This window comes from Lutra lutra, chromosome 1, assembly GCF_902655055.1.
Source record: "Lutra lutra chromosome 1, mLutLut1.2, whole genome shotgun sequence".
NCBI lineage: Eukaryota > Metazoa > Chordata > Mammalia > Carnivora > Mustelidae > Lutra > Lutra lutra.
In genome coordinates this window covers 21509719-21533571 of record NC_062278.1, presented here as the reverse complement: position 1 = coordinate 21533571, position 23853 = coordinate 21509719, and the positions used below count along the sequence as shown (strand labels likewise).

At 35.9% G+C, this 23853-nt stretch overlaps 1 pseudogene; it reads right to left on the bottom strand.

The window, feature by feature from the left end:
• Nucleotides 1-1096: 1096 nt before the first annotated feature.
• The window catches only part of LOC125093027 (40S ribosomal protein S3a-like), a 132501-nt pseudogene continuing 109744 nt past the window's right edge, over nt 1097-23853 (bottom strand).

The following is a 23853-nucleotide window of genomic DNA, read 5'->3' as shown; positions in this document are numbered from 1 at the left end:
CCATAAAAACATTCCAGTTTATAAATATATTTTTCAGAAATCCTGCAAATTAAACCATCACTCCTTTTAATTAAATAATTTAATAATCTAATGGAGTAGGACAGAGAAATGTGTGTTATACTCTAAAGAACAAATGCTGTAGGGTCACTACTTGTGATCTTAGAAAATAATTTTATCTAAGTCCCTCTGCCTAAATGTATATAGAGATGATATGGATACCTAATTTAGTCTTTTTCTTTAAGGACTTAAACATGCATGCAAATTTATTCAAATTATTGGCATAGAGCAGATGAAGCATGTTAAATCAATGAAACCCTAAATACCACCAAAATTCTCTTTAACGGGTTAAAGACTTCTTAATGCAAATCAGACTCAACAGGACTGTAACATGTCTTCTGAGAGCTTTAAAAAAAAAGATTTTATTTATTTATTTTAAGGAGAGATAGAGAGCATGAGCAGGGGAAGGGGCAGAGGCAGAGGTGAGAGAGAATCTCAAGCAGACTCCACGCTGAGTATGGAGCCTGACGGGTGCTGGTCTCAGGACACTGAGATTATGACCTGAACCAAAATGGAGTCTCAGGCACTTAACCAACTAAGCCACCCAGGCATCCCTCTGATAGCTTCTTTGGGGGCATTAAAACTGTAAGGGGATGTGTCTGACCCAGCAGTCTGTATCAGGTAGGGCAGGCAATGTAGTTTAGAGGCAAGGTGTTCTGGATTCTGGGAAGACCAGGATCATATTGCCTAGAATTCGGCTGTCTGGTGAGAAACTGCTTCCTAGACAGTTGTCTTTTTTGCTGTCACCTCACATAGCAGAAAGGGCAGGGGAGCTGTCTTGATATTTATAAGGGAACTTATCCTATCCATGAAGTCTCTGTCTGCATGACTGTCAAAAGTTTGGAGGGAAACAAAATGGAGAAATAAAACCAACAAATTATTGAAGTAGTAATTAGAAAAAGTTTATTGTGTACATGCTAAAAAGATAGTTGCAAACCGGGAGCACTCAAACCAAAACATGGAATTAGGTTGAGAGTTGTAGATATATTTTAAGCATCACAAATAAGATTTTTTATTTGTCCCCATTAAAGGTCTGAATTTAATTAGATTCTTGAACTGATGGCTCATATCCTGATATCAGCTCATTGAACTTCAACACGTGTCTCACCTGCCACATATTTTCAGAACTACTAGCTTCACTGTGAAGCCTCATGAGTTTTCCCTATTCAAACTCAGGCTCCTTCAGCATTTCTACTCTTCTAACAAAGGTATTGTGAAGTGGAAATAGACTGGCAATCCTTTTCTATGTCTTTTCTTCATGTTTGCTGGAATCAATTTATTGACCACTTTACTTTCTTTTTTTTTTTTTTTCCAGGTAATTTATCTACACCTCTAGAGTCATGATTTCTGGCATCTTTTTCCAAAATTGGCAGACTTGTTGATGCTGAGAGGACTTCTGACTCTGATTATTTCATATGCATATATGTATGCATGTATGCATGTATGTATTATATATTTATTTATTTTAGTAAAATCAACGCAAAGTAAACAAAGCAAATCACCATCAATAATCTTGGCATCAACATGAGCTTTGGTCACGGGCTGCCTTTTTTTGACAATGGAGCATATTTTGGTCCAGGTAAGATCCATGTCATGGAAATTAGGTAGTTTTTACCCCAAATGTCCTCAGTAATTAACTTTAATTTCTAAATGCTTTTTCATCTTTCTGCAGATTAGCAAGGCTTACATCAAAAACAGGACCCTTGAACCCATCAGATGTGATTTGGGTTCCTTGCGTTCTTGTGACGAGTGTTTTTCCAATATTTCTGTTTTTCCCCCGATATCTCTTATATCGAACAAAACTGGTGCTTCCACATCATACCAATCTTCCTTAGAGAATGGATCAACAATTTTCTTCTTGATTCCCTTTTTGCCTCCTTTCCTAGGTGCTTATTCTTGCCAATGCCATGTTCAGGGAGCCCCAGAGTTATATTGTTGTAAAGCAGCTTAGATAGAGGCTGTGACTGCTTACTCTTCACTGTGATTGGTTGCAATATTTGTGTTTTCTTATTTAAGGGAGTTGGTTAGTGATTACTTCATATTGATTTGGGGAAATAATTTAAGTTTCACTTATGATGTCTTGAGACATAAGCAAGAAGTAATCAGATCAGATTAGCCTCACTTGTCTTAGAAAATAAACTAAGTTTTACTTGTATAACTAAATTAGTTTTGTCTGCTCAAAGAATTTCAAGTCTGTATTCTATTTGTGTGATTTTTTTTTTTAAGTAATGTTTATACAGTGCTTTATCAGTTTCAGGTATAGAATATAATGACTCAACACATCTATACTTTTTTTTTTTTTTTTAGTGTTTATCATTATATGTGTACTCCTAATCACCTTTGTCTATTTCACCCATCCCTCCCAAACAGCTCTTCTCTGGCAACCACCAGTTTGTTCTCTGTTATTTGAGTGTGTTTTCGCGCCCCTTCTTTATTTTTGTTTGTTTTGTATCTTGAATTCTACATCTAAGTGAAATCCTTGTCCACTCACAAATGAAAGGATAAAAACAATGTGGTGTATATTTCATATATACTACTCAGACATAAAAAAATGGAATCTTGCTATCTGAAACAACATGTATGGACCTAGAGGATATTAAGCTAAGTGTTTTTGGAGATTTTCTCTGTCCCCTTCTTGTCTTTGTCACTTTTGGTCTTTCCTTTCCACTCAGAGTCCCCTTTATATTTCATACAGGGATGGTTTAGTGGTCATGAACTCCCCTTTAGTTTTTGTTTGTCTGGGAAATGTTTTAGCTTTCCTTTTATTCTGAATGCTAGCCTTGCTGGATAGAGTATTCCTGGCTGCAGATTTTCCCTTTCAGCTTTTGAGTATATCATGTCAGTCTCTTCTGGCTTGCCAAGTTTCTTTTGAGAGGTTTGCAGCTAGCCTAATGGATCTCTTGGAAGTTAGGGACTTCCTTGTCTTGCTGGTTTTAGGATTTTTTCTTTATCTCTCTGTCTTGGTGTTGGCCTGCTTTTATTGATTTTGATGGAAGTTCTCTGTGCCTCCTGGATTTGGATGTCTGATTTCTTTCCCAGATTAGGGAAGTTCTCAGCTATCATTTCCTTAGGTAAATTTTCTGCTGCCTTTTCTCTCTCTTCTTCTTCTGGGACTCCTATAATACAGATGTTACTATGTTTGGTGGAGTCACTGAATTCCCTAAATCTATTCTCATGTTCCATAATTCTCTCTTTTGTTCAGCTTCATTATTTTCCATTATTTTATCTCCTATATCCCTTAGTCATTCCTCTACCTCTTCCACCCTTGTGCTCATTACACAAATCTGTTTTGAATCTCAGTTATTGTATTTTTCATTTCTAATTGCTTTTTAACTCTTTTATCTCTGAAGTATTCCATTCTTTCCTCAGGCTAGTGAGTATTCGTACGATTGTTGCTTTAAATTCTCTACCATGAATGTTACTTGCATCTGTTGCACTTAGATCTCTAGCCATGATCTTATATTGTTCTTTCATTTGGGATGAATTCCTCCCTTTTGGAATTCTGTCCAAGTCTCTACCCTCTTCTCTACAGAGGGAGAAAAGCCCATTATGTTTCTTACTTCTGAGAGTAATAGCTTTATGAAGAAGAGATTATACATTGTCTCTGGTGTGTCCTGTGTGTACTCTACTATTGGGTTTAGGTTGCTCTGTCATCAGGCCAGTCATCTGTAGAGGCTTTCCTTGCCTACAGTGGGCAATATTTGATCCTTGGCCAGAATGTAGCAAGTTTTTATTTATTTATTTATTTATTTGACAGGCAGAGATCACAAGTAGGCAGAAAGGTGGGCAGAGAGAGAGAGGAAGGGAAGCAGGCTCCCTGCTAAGCAAAGAGCCCAATGCGGGGCTCAATCCCAGGACCCTGGGATCATGACCTGAGCAGAAGGCAGAGGCTTTAACCCACTGAGCCACCCAGGTGCCCCCAGAATGTAGCAAGTTTTAACTAGATGTGCTCTGGTCTACTTGTCAATTGGGACCTGATACTACCACCACAATTGAACCCCTGCAGAAATATCTGGTCAGGAGATGTGGTGTGGGTTAGGCTTTCTGCTCGTCTTCTGGGGAAGGGGCCCACCATGCTAGGACTGAGACAAGGTTGACCAAGAAGAGCAGTTCTGTCAGAGCACAGGGTTATGGGATTGGTTTTAAAAAGTTATGCATTCAGTGTTAGCAGTGTGTGGCTTACCACAGGTGACTACATTTATGTTGAGGGGCAGGGTAGGGAAATGGCTCATCCAGCTCCTTTGTCCCAGAAAGGACCCCTCCACACACACACACCACCTCCCTGGAGGCACTCCAAGAAGAGCAACTAATCTGCCTTGTGGGTCCCAAGCATTTTTCATATCACTGTTTCCATGCTGTCTGCCTCCAAGTTGTTTGCCTGCCTTCTCTCCGGGAGGGGCAGAGTCCCCACGGCTCTATCCCAGCTAGGACTGCTGATATTTAAAACTCCTATCTTTAAGCTCTGCTGATTGCAAGGACTCACAAAAACCAGTCTCTCTCATTTTCCCAGCTAATTGCTTTGGGGAAGTGTTTGCCTTGTGCATTTCTCTGTGGGCTGCTCTCTCTGGTGCTTGTGCACATGTTTTTTTTCTCTGTGACCAGTTCTCCCTCCCTTCAGCAGCACAAGTGATGTGATTAGCTTCTTCCCAAACCATGTCCCTGTACTTCCTACTTTCTTCAATGTGCTTTCTTCTCTATCTTTAGTTGTGAAGTTTGTTCTGTCAGTCTTCACGTTGATTTCTGGGGTATTTAGAATGAAGTGATAGTTATGTACTTGTGTTTGTGGAATGAGAGGAGCTTAGGGTCCTCCTACTCCACTGCTGTCTTAGGTCCTCTAAAGTAGTTTAAATCACTGGATGTATTTATGGCCTCCCTATTTAATTTTAATCTAAAATGTGTACATTCATTGGCATATTTATTTTTCAGAATATGTTTCATTCATAAATATATTTCTATCTATTTTCTAAATTTATGTATTTCTATTTGTAGCATCATATTATCACTTTTAAATAAAATAAGCATTATTCAGTTACATTTATAAGGTAAATATGTAATTAGATTTAATTTCCTCCTATTTTTTTCTACTCTTACTTGAACAAAATTTGATATGATATTAACAGAGCTGTCAACATTTGTTAGTAGAAAGAGGTAGTATTGCTCATTACAATTCAACTTTTTAATAATTAAGAAAAAACCCCAAAACCTAAAGTGTTCACACTGTTAATGTATCCATAGAGAAGATACCATGACTATAATAGTATTCATGAAAATAATACAAAACAGTTGTATTAAAAGAGGGTGCCATCCTGAGATTAAATGAGCAGGACCACACTGATAGTCTTGGATATTCCTTAAAGGATATATTGAGAAGAATGGCCCACATTGAATATTAAAGTTTCTGGACAGGTTTTAACTAATAAGATTTCATCAGTTAGTCTGTTTAACAAAACCCTTCTGGTTGTTGCATGGTTGGCAGGGCTGGTGTAGCAGTGTTTTAAGAAGTAGTCAGGGTAGGACAAAAACACTCTGCATTTAATCCCCCATTATTATTATACATAAAACAGTATTAAAGTATTGAGAAATATATTGGGAAACACATTTTTCTCCTGTCCTTTATTTATAAGATATATTATTTATAACTCTTTAAAAAGTTTTTATTTAAATTCCAGTTAGTTAACATAGAGTGTAATATTAGTTTCAGGTGTAGAATATAGTGATTCCACAATTCCATATAATACTTGGTGTTCATCTTAACAGGTGCACTCCCTAATCTCCATCACTTGTTTCCCCTATTCCCTACCCACTTTACCTCTGGTAAATGGTTTTAAAGACAGAAGTGGGAACTGGTATTTGTCACCAGAGTCAGCAGTGGATCTACAGATGAGGACATTTAACTCTAATTTGGAGAGCGCTATTGTTATTGTAATTTTCAGATAACAGAATTAAGAATCTGAATAGTTCAGGAATTTTTCCCAAATCTGACAAAGAAGGATTAAAAAAGAAACCTAGATAACACCAAAGCAGTTCTTTTCCAATGTGATTCAAACACTGAGGAAGAAAGAGTCCTGGTTAACATAACAACCTGATTTCCTGGATGTAAGTCCATGGACATATCAAGAAATACACTGAAACTGTTCTAGAATGGGACTCAAAGAGGAACTCCACACAAATGGTATATGTGTGCATGTCCCTGTGCACAAATGGGGTATGGGTAAGTGAGCACTGGGCTAGGTATGCATATTGTATTTCTTTCTAGGGCCTAGAAGTGGTAGTTTTACCCCAATTTAGAAAATTTGTACATGCTATAAGCACACCAAGATTTTATAATTCAAATATCATAATATGTAGAAAAAAGAGATTAACAATATATTTATATGTGCAAAGTACTTTGCACACTCACATGGAATTTTCTCAAAGCTTTCTCAATTTTTCAAAGAATATCTGTTATTACTAAAATGTAATGAAAAACATAATTAAGTGTCCTCATGCTAAAGACTCCAGGTACTTAAATATTTAACAGCTTAGAATTAATGCTCCTAATGTAATATAGTCAGCACATAAATATTTAATCCCACTTCTGTAAACTTTCAGAGCTAGCATAGCTTGTGATAGTGTTCAATACCCTTAGCACATATGGAAGTAAAGCCTACTCAGTTAATTTTAGTTAGTGTTTTGAGCCTCCAAATCTCCTGTCAGAACTACTATATAGGGAAAATCTACCTAGTAACCTTCTCCCTTAAATTCCTACTCATCTGCTAATGGATACAACAATGTTTTATTGTTGTTTTCTTTTCTTTTCTTTTTTCCCCCACAACAAGGTGAGCAATGAAAAACGAGAAAGGGCAAGAATGGTTTATAGAATGCTTATTCACTCCTTCATGTACTCTTCATGTACTCTTAGACTTCATGCATATGCTAGAGAAATAGATATGAGACCATAATGAGAAATGAGGTTGAACACTGTTTAGTTAAATCAGAAGTTCAAACAACAGCAGACGCTGTGTGTTGGCACCAACCTTAGAGTGAGAAATCACTGTCACTTTACCATGCTGCAGGGTTTTGGCATTTCAAAAATTGGACTACTCAATTTACATCTTTGGGTGACACTGCCTTAATGTGAATCCTCAAGAAATCATTTGAAACTCCTCTAAACTCCCAGAAGAGAGTTGAATATTAGAATTTGGATGATATCTCCAATGTTTATAATGGCAGGTGTCAAATACTTAAAACAACATGAGTTGCTTATTTGAACATAAGTAATTTAACAGCAAAAGAGAAGTGGAACTAGGATATTTCTCTTTGCTCTCTCCTTTGGCTTTTTTGAAAAAGAGTATTAAAAGCTTATGTTGATGATGCTGGGTTCTGTTGTGACACTTATCAGCCATCTATGTTTTGCATTAAAAAAATGCAAAAGCAAACACTTTAGTAAAAGCTATTTTTTTTAAGCCATCTAGGAATAATTTATGCCCTTGAGAAGATAGTGTGTCAGCAAAATTGTTAGGTTTATGATGAAAAGATATATGCAATTTAATAAGGTTTGTAGGTCAGTGAATTGACTTCAGGATTTCAGGCAGGAGGGAAAACAAATTCAAAACAGTTGAGCATAAGAATTGCAATAACAAAAAGAGAAAAAACATGAGAAAAAATAGAAGATGAGAACTAAATTGTTTCCTCATGAGCAAAATTTTGTATGATTATCACACACAATGGATTTTCAATAAAATAAAACGTAACAACTGAAGATTTACATTATAATTGGCACATAGCACTTAAGTTGCTACATTGTTAGTACCTGATCCTGTTTTCTGCAATGCCAGAAAAATGTAGGTCAGTAATTCTCACTTATTGGCCTGTTTTTAATAAGATGTTCCCAAGTTTATGCAACTGTAAGTCTATAGGAAAAGCACAATCAATTTCATGCTTTTGTTTTGTTTTGTTTTAAATTCTGAACTGTTCACAGAAACACTTAATGTAAAAATAATTTAATAATAATAGCTACAAATATGTTGAATTCTAGACACATTGTTTAATTGTGCAGGTGTATTTCAGACACCAGAGAGAGACAGAGAACACCGACACCAATCAATTGTGTTGAGAAATTTTAGGTGAAAAATAGGCATTCATTTGTGGGTAAAGTAAAATAAGCATAGTCCAATAAGCATGCAACCTAATTCTTTTGAGTTAGTTTTATTTGATTAATCTAGGTTAGATAACACTTGACTCTGAGTTTCTGCTTTCCCATCCTAGAATTAGGAGCATGTCTCAAGATTTTCTAATGTGTGAAAACTCACTGGTTTTCTGTCATCTGAATATTCTGTTAATCACTTTTTTTTTTAAATAACTCTTGGTTTGAACTTTGTTGAGTCTTCTCATAATTCCACACTTGCAACAGAGAAAGCTTTCTAGGGCTGGGCACCTACATAGTCAATCTTGATCTTCCCTAAGCACTTTTTTTTTTTCTTGAACATTCTTGCCTTTAAGGAAAATAGTGTCTCTTTGGAATTGGAAAGACCCATTAGAATTCTCCTCAATGGCTCATGAAAAAAATTTCTCTTCAACTATAGTCATATTTTATTGGCTTTTCTTAATTATGTCTTAGAATAAACTCTCTGATGAGTCTAAGCCGTTATAAAAGATAGTCGAGGAAGAATATTTTCTAAGGCAAATACAAATAAAAATGATAATGTGGAAAATGTCAATGGCATTTTGATAAGGATTGCATTGAAAGTGTAGATTGCTCTGGGCAGCATAGACAGTTTCATAATCTTTATTCTTCCAGTCCATGGGCATGGAATGTTTTTCCATCTCTTGTGTCTTCCTCAATTTCTTTCATAAGTGCTCTATAGTTTCTAGAGTATAGATCATTTAGCTCTTTGATTAGGTTTATTCCCAGGTATCTTATGGCTTTTGGTACTATTGTAACTGGAATCAATCTCTTAATTTCTCTTTCTGGAAAATAGTATGGAGGTTCCTAAAGGCACTAAAAATAGAGCTACCCTATGATCCACCAATTACACTACTTGGTATTTATCCCAAAGATACAGATGTAGTGAAGAGAAGAGGAACATGCACTCCAATGTTCATAGCAGCAGTGCCTACAGTAACCCAACTGTGAAAGGAGATGAGATGCCCTTCAACAGATGCATAGATAAAGAAGATGTGGTTCGTATATAAAATAGAATATTACTCAGCCATTAGAAAGAATGAATACACACCAATTGCATCAACATGAGTGGAACTGGAGGGGATTATGCTAAGTGAAACAAGTCAAGCAGAAGATAATTATTGTATGGTTTCACTCAAATGTGGAACGTAAGGAATAGCATGGAGAAGGGAGGGAAAACTGAATGGGAAGGAATCAGAGAGGGAGATACACTATGAAATACTCTGGACTTCAGGAACCAAACTGAGGGTTACAGAAGGAGGAAGTGGGGGGATGGGGTAACCAGGTGATGGGTATTAAGGAGGGCACATGTGGTGATGAGCACTAGGTGTTATATATAACTAATAGTTGCACACTACATCAGAAACTAATGATGTACTGTAAGTTGGCTAATTGAAGGTAATAAAAGAGAAAAAATAATGTAAAATATCTCAATATATTTATTTTGGTTACATGATGGATGATAATATTTAGCTACATTGGCTTAAATAAAATACATTTAAAAATTAAAAAAATAAGTTTTAGTGTAAATTTTAGTGTAAAAAAGCCCTTTTTAGTTTTTTGTTTTTGTTTTTGGTTTTTTTTACTGGAATTGTATTGAATCTGTTGATCAGTTTGGGAACAAGTTACATCTTTATGATACTGAGTCCTTCTGTTCTTGAAAATGATATGACTTTGAGTGCCTAGGTGGTTCAGTCAATTAAGTTCAGTCAATTTGATTCATATCATGATCTCAGGGCCTGACATCGAGCTACATTTAGGGCTCCCTGCTCAGCAGGGAATCTGCTTCTCTCTCTCCCTCTGACCCTACCCCCACTTGTTCTCTCTCTCTCAAATAAATAAATAAAATCTTTAAAAAATGATAATGTGAAGGACAATTCTGTATCTTAAAACATCTTTGGGGGGTTAGAGAAATAACTACTTTGGGGCACCTGGCTGGGCCAGTGGGTCAGTGGGTTAAGCCTTTGCATTTGGCTCGGGTCATGATCTCAGGGTCCTGAGATCGAGCCCCATATCAGGTTCTCTGCTCAGCGGGGAGCCTGCTTTCTCCTCTCTCTCTGCCTGCCTCTCTGCCTCCTTGTGATTTATAAATAAATTAAATTAAATAAATAAAATCTTAAAAAATTAATTTATAAATTAAATAAAATAAATAAAATCTTTAAAAAAAGACGTACTTTAAGAGGAATAATAAAATAGACTCAGTGTCATATTTTAAGAATTATTTTGCCATATATGTACTCTGACAACCATGAGATGGGTAAAAACCCTTATATGAAAGAAATTGAGGAATTGAGAGGCAATAAACAAGCTGATTTGCTTTCATGGCACCAGTGCAAAATGGAGATGCCTTAACCTCCAATAAAGCATCATCATGATTTTAATGAACAAGTGTTTGTCAGGTTTCAGCACTGCCTGAAGTTACATATTTATTAGACAACTCTAAATAAGGCAGTTTATATCAATAGTTCTATCTAGTATTCATAAAAATATATTTCACATACAGTCTTTTCATTTTCTTTTGATTTAGAACTCAGTTTCTATGTTGGTATGCTTGTTATACCAGGGTCTATTATGTGTTCCTTTGCACAAAGCTTCTAAAGTCACTTATGAGATTACACTTAGAATTGAGTAGAAGGGTTATGCTTTAAAACATTCTCCCCTCAAGAGGACAAACTGGTTATAAAAACCAAAGGGAAGACACTCTATGTTACTTTGAATGGGAATTTTGCCATTCTATAGTTCCTAATAGAAAAAAAAATTGTGATTTTAAAAATTGTGGCAAATTGAGAAATAAGAGAGCCCTAGACATTATTTTCCCACTTAGGAGATGACAGGAATTTCCAGTTAGCAATGCTATTAGATATTTTAATAAATTGTTGACTTTCCAATACAGATTACACCTGTGAACCCAAGAAGTCCAAACTTCTGTTGCTAAAATCCTCCTTTTCCCCATTACCAAAATAGAGTAATATTAATGTACATATAATCTGGACATCTGACATCTTTTTTTGTTTTAAATATTTTATTTTTAAGTGTTCTCTTCACCCAACATGTGGCTTGAATTCACAATCCCGAGACCAAGAGTCTCACGCTCCACCAACTGAGCCAGCCAGGTGCCCCTATATGTTCTTAATCTACAGATAAGTAACAAAGAGAGATGTCACTACAGAGATTAATCCAATTCATCATTCAATTCATCTCACCAAATAAAACAACAGATTATGGTAATGCTGGGTGAGTAATAAAAATTCCATCCTCTCATCTATTCCCATACTATGTTTCATGAATTCTAATGCTTGTTTTCATATTAGAAATAGTAACCCGACAGAAGTTCACTATGATACTGCCTCACTTGAAAGCTTCATGTATCCATTTACTTGTTTGAATCATTTTCCATTAAGTTTTTTTTTTTTTAATTTTATTTGCTCTCAAATTCTCAACTTGATCATAAGAATGTTAAGAACCTAGTACATGTTTTCAATTATGGAATGAGCATTAAAGAATGAAAATTTGAAGCCATAAACCTAGGTTTTTTTTTTTAAGATTTTATTTGTTTATTTGACAGAGAGAGATCACAAGTAGACAGAGAGGCAGGCAGGCAGAGAGAGAGAGAGAGAGAGAGAGGGAAGCAGCTCCCCACTGAGCAGAGAGCCCGATGTGGGACTCGATCCCAGGACCCTGAGATCATGACCTGAGCTGAAGGCAGCGGCTTAACCCACTGAGCCACCCAGGCGCCCCATAAATCTAGGTTTTAATCCTGACTCCAGCCCTTACTAGCTATATGAGTTGACAAGTCACATAATCCTTCTGAGCCTTATGAACTCTATCATCTGTAAAATAAAGATATTAACAGGACTCATCTTCATAGATTGTTGTGGGAATTGGGTTAATATTTTTAAAGATTTTTTTAAAACGCACCACTGACTAATACAGAGAAAACTGTATGTATGTTTATTATTAAATAAAGCAGCAAAGAAAGATATTATACGAGTGTTCAGGTTGGAATTTGATAAACTTTGTCTGTAAGGATCAGACAGTGCATATTTAGGTTTTGCAGGTCACAAATATCTCTGTCATATTTTGTTTACCTAGTCTTTTTTTATGTTCCTTTAAATGTAACAAACAAAGAAACAAAACAAAAAACAAAACAAAACAAAAATCATTCTTAGCTCATAAACATAAAAATGCAGGCTAGATTTGGCTCCTGAGCTACAGTTTGCCAACCCCTGGTCTGGATGAGAAAAGTTCCAGTGGACTATATAGTAACAGACAGAAGGAAAATGAGCATAGCCCTGGGGAAGAGAGTAAAGTGTCCTGCTTTTCCTTCATGTGTTTGATCCTTTTTACTGATGAATACAGAAAAAAAAAAAAAAATACATTTGCCAAACCAGTTGTAGGACATTGAGTGCCAGCTGCTCTGTTGGTTAGTGCTCATAAAAACCTCATAACTGGAAGAAAACGGAGTTTAAGGCCTAACTATTTGTTGCACTTAGGGTAGTCCACATCCTTCAGCTTCTTCTACCTGGTTTTGATTGAGGTTTGTTGGGGTCACCATCCCTCCATCCTTCCTGTCATTGAGAGTGACCCTAGAATATGATGAATTATGATTTATTTTCCTGGTGATACTTCCTCACATCAGGAAACACATATGAAGGTTCTATTTGTGGCTCAATATAACTGCATCAATTGACCATGTACGACCTGAGAAAATGAACAGCACTTAGACACAGAAATATTGGACAAACTGTAAGAGACTCTTGGGCTAGGATTACATTCGTGTTTTGCATCCTTAAGACCCTCACTCTAACGAGGGGGCCATGACAACTTTCAGGTTCCTTACTATCAGGACTAATAGCCATCAAATGCCTTAAGTATTCATTTTTCTCCAGTATACAGTTGCTCAGATAACTGGTTGCAGATATCTTTGAGAAAAGAGTGGGAGAATATTTATAGAATAGTGGCATAGTGGGATTTCTGGGTGTTTTTACAAGGACACTATGTCTTGCTTCATTTTATGGGCTCTTGACCTTAAGATAGGCTCAGACCTGGAAATGAGCGAGGACTTATAATGTCCCATTGTCGTATCTAAAGTCAGTCTGTTTCTCACTAACTCTTCTGTCTTGGTTTGTAAAAGTAAGACCATCGCCTAGTTGCCTACTCATTTTTCATGGTTAAGATCTCATGGTTAGGAGTGCTCATATCTTTTCAAATTAGTATTTTCATTTCCTTTGGCTAAATATCCATCAGTGTAATTTCCAGATCATATGATATTTCTATTTTTTATTTTTTGAGGAACCTCCACATTGTTTTCTGCACCAATTTACATTCACAACACTGGTGTACAGGATTCCCTTTTCTCTATATCCTCACTTATTTTTTTCTTGTCTTTTTGAGGATAGCCATTCTGACAGGTGTGATGTGATATCTTATTGTAGTTTTGATTTGCATTTCCCTGATAATGAGTGATGCTGAGCATATTTTTTCATGTTTCTGTTAGCCATCTGTGTCTTCTTTGGAATAATGTCTATTCAGGTCCTCTGGCTTATTTTTCTCTCCCCTTCCCCTTGGTGTTGAGTTGTAGATCTTCTTTATATATTATGGATATTAACCCATTATTGGATATATCATTTGCGAATATCTTTTCCCATTTAGCTGATTGCCTTTTGTTTTGTTTATAGTTTCCTTCACTGTGCAAAAGCATTGAATCACAATGTTGTACACTTAAAACTAATGTAACTTTGTGTATCAACTATCCAAAAAATGAATTTAAAAAAAATTGAAGATTTATTTATTTGGGAGAGAGAGAGGTCATGTGGGGGATGGAGCAGAGGGAGAGATTCCTGAGCAGACTCCCTGCTGAGCCCAGAGCCCAACATGGGACTCCATCTCATCATCCATGAGGCCATGACCTGAGCCAAAATCAAAAGTCAGGCACTTAACTGGCTGAGCCACCCAGGTGCCCCAAAAGAATGCATCTTATAATATGTATCAATGAAGCCGCTTGAAAAACACATCGACTACCTTGTAATTTCAGGGATTGGAATGTGTACCTATTCTGTGATGCATATGTGTATGTATATATATATTTTTTTCAACTTTTCTTACAAGGTGTATTTAATAAATCACATTTAAAACCCATTTGGAAAGAAAAAAAACACACATTTTATTAACCAATGCCATGGACTTGTTTCTGAGTTCTTACAGTAGCTTTGCTGCCCATTCTGATGTTTATGTACAGTGCCTCTAATGATTATGGGTCAACACTGAATTTCTGCTGTTCAAAAATTACATCATATTATCACTCCACTCTACAGAGCCTAGTCTATGGAGATATCTCTCACCATCAAACCTAACATAAAGAGGACACTCACCATGTGCTTGCCCAATGGTGCAGGTTCTTTTTTTTTTTTTTATTGTCTTGGTGAAATGTGTATCCTCTGTGCTTTTCTGGTAAACATAACATGCACGATTCTCTGAGCCTCCTGAATCCTTATATGAACAAGTTCTTTCATCTCCATATTGTGACATTTTGTCATTATATAGTGAAATTTTCAAGGGAGTATCCCAAATGTGTATCTGAAAACTGGCTGTATGTATCATTGATGAAATATTAAATACTGAAACATAAGGAAATAGCTCCATGATCACATGCCAGTTCAGTTTTTCCTTGTGTAGCTTTAGAGTCTGTTCCCTCTGCCTCAGCATACTTAATATACATTCTGACATACTTTTCATTGTTCTTATCAGTACATATATTACTTGGTCTACCAATATTTCAGGTGTAAGTTATTTTCTCCTGGAGCAGAATATACTTCTCTCATACTGAGACCTGACCATAGTTATTGGTCTAGATACAATGAAAATAAGCTGAGGAAGATCTTGAGAAGTGCAACCATTATCTAGAGGCACCCACCCCAGGGAGGTTCTGTCCTGTCTCTGGGCAAGTAGAGGCTACTTCATCTTATAAGAAGGACAGAACTGTTTTGCTGGACCAGAAGTTTCAGAGTTGGGGACTATAAGATCGTTCAAAGCATCCATACAGATTTTGCATTCCATTTGGTTTCTACTCCTTCCACATCAGTGTATTGACTCTAGACTAGGACATGCTTCATAATAGTTGATGTCTCACAGTTATGAATTAAGTCTCCTGTTTGCTTTTGCCATTGTAACAATTAATTTCAGGGTTTGATTTCTAACAATATTTTTCTAGCTGCCATAGAATATAAGGATCTTTCTAACTGGTGACATTGAGGTTATTAGTGTACAGTAGTTTGACTTTTTCAAATGGGATATGTTCCAAGACCCCCAGTGAATGCCTGAAACCACAGATAGTATTGAAGAACATTATGTATAGTATATTTTCCCTGTACATATGTGTCTATGATAAATGGGCTAGGATTACTTCAGGCTGAGAGGTCAATACATTAAAAAATAAAAGGACCTAGAGATTCATTTACATGCATTATTATCTACTTTGCTATAATCACATTAGGTAGGAAGAACTACTCAAGCATGGAAATTTTCAAACACACAGACCAATTTCAACTCCATCAAAATTTTTAACTTGCCCTTTGTCTCTAGCGTAATCTGTCTTCTATAGTTAAACTTCTGTTTAGATTTTTCCTAGAAACTATTGCAGATATACCTTAAACCACGTTTGCTTCCCTGCCGTAATACATTTTATGTTATCTTTTCATAATTTTACTCAAGTAGGGATCTTATGACTTAAACAAAACCAGAAAAAGTGTATGCTTATTTAAGTATCCACTTCATTTGATTAAATTCCTAATGACTAATGATGTTTTACAAATTTTAAATACTAATTGGTAATTAGAGTACTTTTTTTCTTGGTGAGGAACTATTCAAGATTTGTGCCCATATATGTGTCATTTTCTAATTGATTGGTTAGCATTCCCTATAAAGGATATGAATTTGTTTTATGATATGATACATACAAAAATTTTATCTGTATCTATCTGTATCTATGTATCTATCATCTATCATCATGAGCTATCATCTATCAACAGCTATATGTCTTCTTCAATCTTTCAATTATCTTTTACTCTCTCGTTCTTATGCTTCAATGCATGCAAGCTATGATTTTTAATACAATTAATTAATTATGGTCTTTTTATGACTGATAATTCTTACTTCTTGTAAGAAATGTTTGACTAAAGTCAGGAAGTTGTTCTATAGTTCTCACTAAAAGATTTATTGTTTTACTTTAAACATTTAGATATATAATTTTTCTGAAATCATGAGTTTGTGTGTGTGTGTATCCACGAGTGTATGCACGTGCACAGCTGTGTGCAGTTAAGTGAAACTGTTGAACTTTTTTCCTCATGGATTTCCAATTGACCCACCACCTATCATTGCAAAGGACAACATTTTTCTTTTTTTTTTTTTTAAAGATTTTATTTATTTATTTGACAGATAGAGATCACAAGTAGGCAGAGAAGCAGGCAGAGAGAGAGGAGGAAGCAGGCTCCCCGCTGAGCAGAGAGCCCCATGCGGGGCTCCATCCCAGGACCCTGGGATCATGACCTGAGCCAAAGGCAGAGGCTTTAACCCACTGAGCCACCCAGGCGCCCCAAGGACAACATTTTTCCATGGGACTTCTTTATCATTTTCACAAATCATGTGGTCATATCTATATAGATCTATTTTTGAACACTCCATTCTGTTTAATTGGTCAGTTTGTCTATCCTGGTGCCAATATTGTACTGTATCAAGAGCTTTATAATGCATGCTAATATTTGATAAGACAAGTTCTTCATCGGGACGCCTGGGTGGCTCAGTTGGTTAAGTGGCTGCCTTCGGCTCAGGTCATGATCCCAGCGTCCTGGGATCGAGTCCCACATCCGGCTCCTTGCTCAGCAGGGACCCTGCTTCTCTCTCTGTCTCTGCCTGTCATTCTGTCTGCCTGTGCTTGCTCTCTCTCTCTGACAAATAAATAAATAAAATCTTTAAAAACAACAACAACAATAAAAGACAAGTTCTTCATCTTTATTTATTTTCATCAGGCTCACCTAGTCTTTAGCCACTAAATTTTAAGCTGCTCTTATTTCCACAAATGAAATGATTTACATTATTTTCATGTGATACTTTAAATTTAAAAAAAGATAGAATCCAGTGATGGATTTCCTTTTCTGAAACTTGTACTATACTTTCTAACAAATAACAGATTGGTAAATAATAGCTCACAAACATACATAATTTTTTAAATACAGTTTAACTTTTTTTTAAAGATTTTATTTACTTGATAGAGAGTGAGAGAGCACAGGCAAGGAGGGCTGCATGCAGAGAGAGAGGGAGAAGTGGGCTCCCCCTTCTGAACAGGAAGCCTAATGTGGGGTTCCATCCAGGACCCTGGGATCATGGCACCTTGCAGTTTAACATTTTAGATGTCTTCTAAACATTGGATATTTGATTCATATTTTGACCTCACAAATTTATTTTATTTTTACAAAAATACAGCAGGTTAGATTATATTACTTTTATTAAAATAAAAAAAAATAGGGGTACTTGGGTGCCTCATTTGGTGAAGCATTGCCTTTGTTTCAGGTCATGATCCCGGGATCCTGGGCAGAGCCCCACATGCATCAGGCTTCCTATTAAGCAGGGAGTCTTCTTCTTCCTTTCCCTCTCCCCTCTCCACCATTCATGTTCTTTCTTGCTATCTCTCTCTCTCTCTCTCTCAAATAAATAAAATCTTTAAAATGATAAAAAAATAATAAAAAATTAAACAAACCAAGGAATTATGCTTGCTGATGGGCAATTGCAGTAGTTCATACACAAGAACACCTCATATAAAACAAAGAAAATTAGAAGGGACTCTGGGACAATGAAGGGCTGAGAGACAATAAAGTGCCAAAGTGTCAAGGTCATCTGAAAAGGAAGCTTTTTTTTTTTTTAATATATCAGTGTTTGGCACTAAGCCTCAGCATTTATCTCAATTTAAATTGGATACTCCCTTTATAAAATGTAACTCAGTTAGTGGTGCCTGGGAGGTTTAAGCAGCTGACTCTTGATCTAAGTTTCAGTCTTGATCTCATGGCCCTGAATTCATGCCCTGTGTTGGGCTCCACATTGGGGGGTCTACTTAAAAAAAAAAAAAAAAGTAACTCTGTTATCTTATATATAACACAATAATTGTAAGAATATACCTCTCTAGATTAGACATTTTGCTTTTTAAAGATTTATTTATTTATTTATTTATTTGACAGACAGTAGGCAGAAAGGCAGGCAGAGAGAGAGAGAGGAGGAAGCAGCCTCCCAGTTGAGCAGAGAGCCCGATACGGGGCTCGATCCCAGGACCCTGAGATCATGACCTGAGCCAAAGGCAGAGGCTTTACGCCACTGAGCCACCCAGGTGTCCCAACATTTTGCTTTTTAATATGTGTGTGTGTGTGTGTGTGTGTGTGTGTGTGTGTGTGTGTGAGCTTAGAGGGAAAGAAAGACAGATAAGTGGAAGGAGGAAAAAATTAAAAAAAAAAGAGAGAGAGAGATTTCTGTTTGGTAAGTTCTTTATAGATATCATACTCAACACCCAAAGAACAAATACTCCAATCAAGAAATGGGCAGAAGATATGAACAGATATTTCTGCAAAGAAGACATCCAAACGGCCAGAAGACATATGAAAAAGTGCTTAACATCACTTGCCATCAGGGAAATACAAATCAAAACCACAGTGAGATACCACCTCACATCAGTTAGAATGGCTAAAATTAACAAGTCAGGAAATGACAGATGCTGGCGAGGATGCGGAGAAAGGGGAACCCTCCTACACTGTTGGTGGGAATGCAAGCTGGTGCAAACACTCTGGAAAACAACATTGAGGTTCCTCAAAAAGTTAAAAATAGAGCTGTCTTATGACCCAGCAATTGCACTACTGCGTATTTACCCTAAAAATACAAATGTAGTGGTCTGAAGGGGCACATGCACCAAAATGTTTATAGCAGCAATGTCCACAATAGCCAAACTATGGAAAGAACTTAAATGTCCATCAACAGATGAATGGATAAAGAAGATGTGGTGGGGCGCCTGGGTGGCTCAGTGGGTTAAAGCCTCTGCCTTCAGCTCAGGTCATGATCTCAGGGTCCTGGGATCAAGCCCCGCATCGGGCTCTCTGCTCAGTGGGGAGCCTGCCTCCCTCTCTCTCTCTGCCTGCCTTTCTGCCTACTTGTGACCTCTGTCTATCAAATAAATAAATAAGATCTTTAAAAAAAAAAAGATGTGATATATATATATATATATATATTTACTATATATATATTTACAATGACATTGATGGAACTAGAGGGTTTATGCTAAGCTAAATAAGTCAATCAGAGAAAGACAATTATCATATGATCTCTCTGATATGAGGAATTTGAGAGGCAGTGTGAAGGGTTGTGGGGGGAAGGGAGGGAAAAAATGAAACAAGATGGGGCTGGGGAGGGAGATAAACCATAATAGACTCTTAATCTCAGAAAACAACCTGAGAGTTGCTGGGTGGTGGGGGGAAGGATAGGGTGTCTGGTTTATGGACATTGGGGAGGGTATGTGCTATGGTGAATGCTAAATACTAAGTATTTACCCAAAGACTCTAAAACACTAAATCAAAAAGATATATGCATCCGTATGTTTATGGCAGTATTATTTACAATAACCAAACTATGGAAGCAGCCCAAGTGTCCATTGATAGATGAATGGATAAGTAAGAACAGGGATATAGATATGTGGAATATTACTCAGCCATAAAAAGAATGAAATCTTACCATTTGCCACAACATAGAGGGGTCTAGAGTTTATAATCCTAAACTAAGTAAGTCAGAGAAAGACAAATATCATTTGATTTTGCTCATGTGTGGAATTTAAGAAACAAAAGAAATGAACAAAAAAAAAAAAGAGACAAGCTGAAAAATACACTCTTAACTAGAGAGAACACATTGACAGTTGCCAGAGAGCAGGTGAGTGGAGAGATGGATGAAATAAGTGATGTAGATTAAGAATATACTTACATGATGAGCACTGGAGAATGCATGGAATTGTTGAGTCACTATAGTGTAAAGCTAAAACTAATACAACACTATATGTCAACTATACAGGAATTAAAATTTAAAAATTAAACTATTCATATTATAGTCTTAAAATGTGATCCTACTTTTTATTAATTTTTATTAATATTTTAAATATTAAGTATTTTGCAATTTAAAATAATATAAAGGAATGATAGTCCAAGTGCATGACTAGCCTCATCTTTTGTCCCATTGTCCTACATATTTGATTGTCCACACCAATAGTCCCAGCAGGCCAATAATCAAAATCTCCTACAGAAATGTGTTTTATTTATTACAACCACCCATCATACATATCACTATGTTTTCTCCTTTAGCTCATGGCTTGAGTCAAAATATATATCCTTTCCAAGAGGCAATGACCTGCCTTTAAATATAATGTCTGGTAATGCAATGGTTTCTCCTCTCACATTAATAACCTGAGTGAGAAAAACATCTTGTCAAATGCCATTAACTGTAACCTCAATGCTGTGTCCTATTACCCTTTGGTATGTAATAAACTTTTTCAGCTGAAACCTACTGTTTAAATGATCATACCTCTAAAACCATTCTTACCTGAATATATAGTCACCTGAAATTCTCAAAATTCCAGAGTGGGTGAAAATATTAGTCATTTAACCTCATTATGTCTTTATACCATGAAAGATATTCACCAAACTTACAAATAGTTTTGAGCTTGGTTTATCTCGTTTAAGCTACTTTGAGCCAGGATTTACTCAGTGTTTCTTTAGAAGTATATACATCCCAATCTATTTTTCATTGATCTGAATGCACTTTAATGTTTTGAAATATAGAGAAAACATATTAGAACACACTGGTCTGAGGCTCCATTTATTTTATTCCTTCTAAAATCAGATTTTTTAATAAAATAAAGGCAAATATAAAGTGCTGAGTATATACTGAAATGCTGAAATAAATCAAAAACTAGGCCAAATAATTTATGAAAGCACAGACACAAGTATAGCTGTTTTTTCTTATGATGGATGCAAGTTATATATTGTCATTGAGCAAAATTTTTAAATTTCAGCAGAATTTCTCCCTATCTTTATTTACATGGAAGTTGCAATAATGATTATGACTTCTTTTTTTTTTCCCTACAGGTATGATCAATAAAATAATTCAGTATGCTTTAGATAACTAAAGCTTTACATAATTAAGCTAGCTAGCTCTCCTCTGACAATGGTCTTACCTTAAGCAGGCATTTAGGAAAAAAATATAATAAAACTAATTTCAGTTAATATTTCTATCTATTCTAAGGGCTCCTAGCTGGCTCACTTAGAAGAGCATGTGACTCTTGATCTCAGATCGTGAATTCAAGTCCCACATTGGGTGTAGAGATTACTTAAGAAAGTTAATGTGTTTTACCTTATAAAATAATAATTATTTATATTTAAACTATGATTATTTTTCTACTTGGAAAGCCTGAGGTGATCCTCCTGCTTTTTGTCTTCTGTGGTAAGGAGAGAAGGTGGCCACTGTTTCTGAAATGGGTTTGGTGCAATCACACTGTAGTCTTCGTGATATGAGAAAAATTATGAATTTTAAAGTATTCCACAATGCCCATAATTTATATAAATGGGCACAAATATGTAAAGAGATACTACAAACCCAAATATCACACCATTTCATATGCACTGGGTGAAACTAGTTTCTTCTATTCCACAATTTGGGCAAATAAATCCTTTATGGGAACTGTTAGAAAATCAGAATCTTCATTAGTCTCTCCCCTGAATCTACCAAAAATAAAATCTTTTCTCTGATAGTGCTACATAAGAATATGATATGCACAAAATCCAGTAATAGCTTTGTTCACATCTTGCATCAGCATTGGATAGTAGTGGAATACAAGGTAAAGTGAGGCAAGGAATGGCAGAGTTAACATTAGAGACCAATGATGAGAAAGAGGCCTACTTACATTCCCATGGCTCTGTGGGGTGAGGCAAAGGGGCAAACACATGGAATTTTTTTCTTTCATTTACAAATGTAAATTTATCAGAAATTTATCAATTTGCTTTGCAGTTCGAATTACATGTACATTGTTTGCAACACAAAGAGAAAAAAGTAATATAGATTTTGATAGAAGAGGATTTTGCAAGTGGTAAACCTTAAAATAGAGAATTAGCTGTGTTAAACGGGGTTCAAGGACATGGACTGGACACTGCCTCCTTCCATTTCCAAAGGGGAAAATTAGAATCTTGTCATATGGAACCAGAACATCTTTTTTTAATTATTCAACAGTCTGTATTTAGGATTCAGACTCACTCTACTATAACTTTAAGGAATATGGTAGAAAACTGTCCAGAGATTTGGGTGTTTTTGATATGTTCTGTGGCTTTCCATAAGGCTGAAAGGACAAAGTTTGATTTGTATAAGGCAGGGTTTATTCATGCAAGCAATTATAAAAAACACTGATAATGCCATGATAATACAATATTTCCTGGGAAATGTGCTTTTCATTATGTCACCATTATCACTCATTTCAAACAGTCTCTTCTCCCTTCAACATGATATGGGAAGACACTTGGAATTGTTATTTCAGATTCTCAAAATTAAGAGTCAAAGAATCTCCACTTCATTTAGTGTGTAAAAATAGGTCATTAATTCCTTTTTCATCTTACAGTAGAATACAGTTAAATGACTAGACAGCAATAATCACCAACACTTAAGTTGAATTTCTTCAGTAAAACATAGAATAGTATTGAACTAAGTTCAACTAGAACCCAGGAAGTGGCTTTGCTATGGACATATTTATAATTTAACACTTTTGCAAGAATTTTTCTCTAATGTCTTCTCATTGACTGGTGACAGAACATAACAGTATTAATGGACATAGGAGCTTAGGTCCTTTTGTGGGGAGGTGATGGATGGTCTTATTTCTTTTTGTTTCATTGTTCAGTATATCTCTCTGAGTAAATGTTGAAGACTATAATAAATTCTCATCATATTTCCAGAACCTCTCCTTTATACTGAAGGTTATTTGGAATGAGCTTGCTAGAACTTCCCAATAAAACTCCACTATCAATGTCAATTAAAGTAAAATTTGTCACACTGCTTAACAGTCAGATTATGCTAATTATGCCCAGAAATAGATGCTTATTTGATGTGTGGTTTCTTATTAAAAATTAAGAATTACTGCATCAGAAAGAATGCATTGTTTTCATGCTTTATTTTCTCTAAAAGCTTTCAGCATAGCAAAAATTACTTTGTTTACTTTTAATGTGTAATGTCCTTTAAGTATCACAGTGATAATGGTAAATGAGACCCAACCTGTTTGAAATAATGTGCACCACTTTTCACTACATAAATATATGTAGATATAGATATAAAAGTAGATATAGATGAGAGAGAGGGAAACAGTGAGAGAGAAAGAAAAAAAATGATATGCACAAAATCACAAGCTTGCCAAATTCTTTCATTCCATAAGTGTATTTAAGATCAGACTTAGAGGAGTTTTGTAGGATCTGATGGGATGTATGCATGTTAGGCATGCATGTATCTTTTCTAAATCAAAGGCCTCCTCAGTACAATCATGATTATTACAAATGTGCCTTTATGGTATAAAACTCCCCACA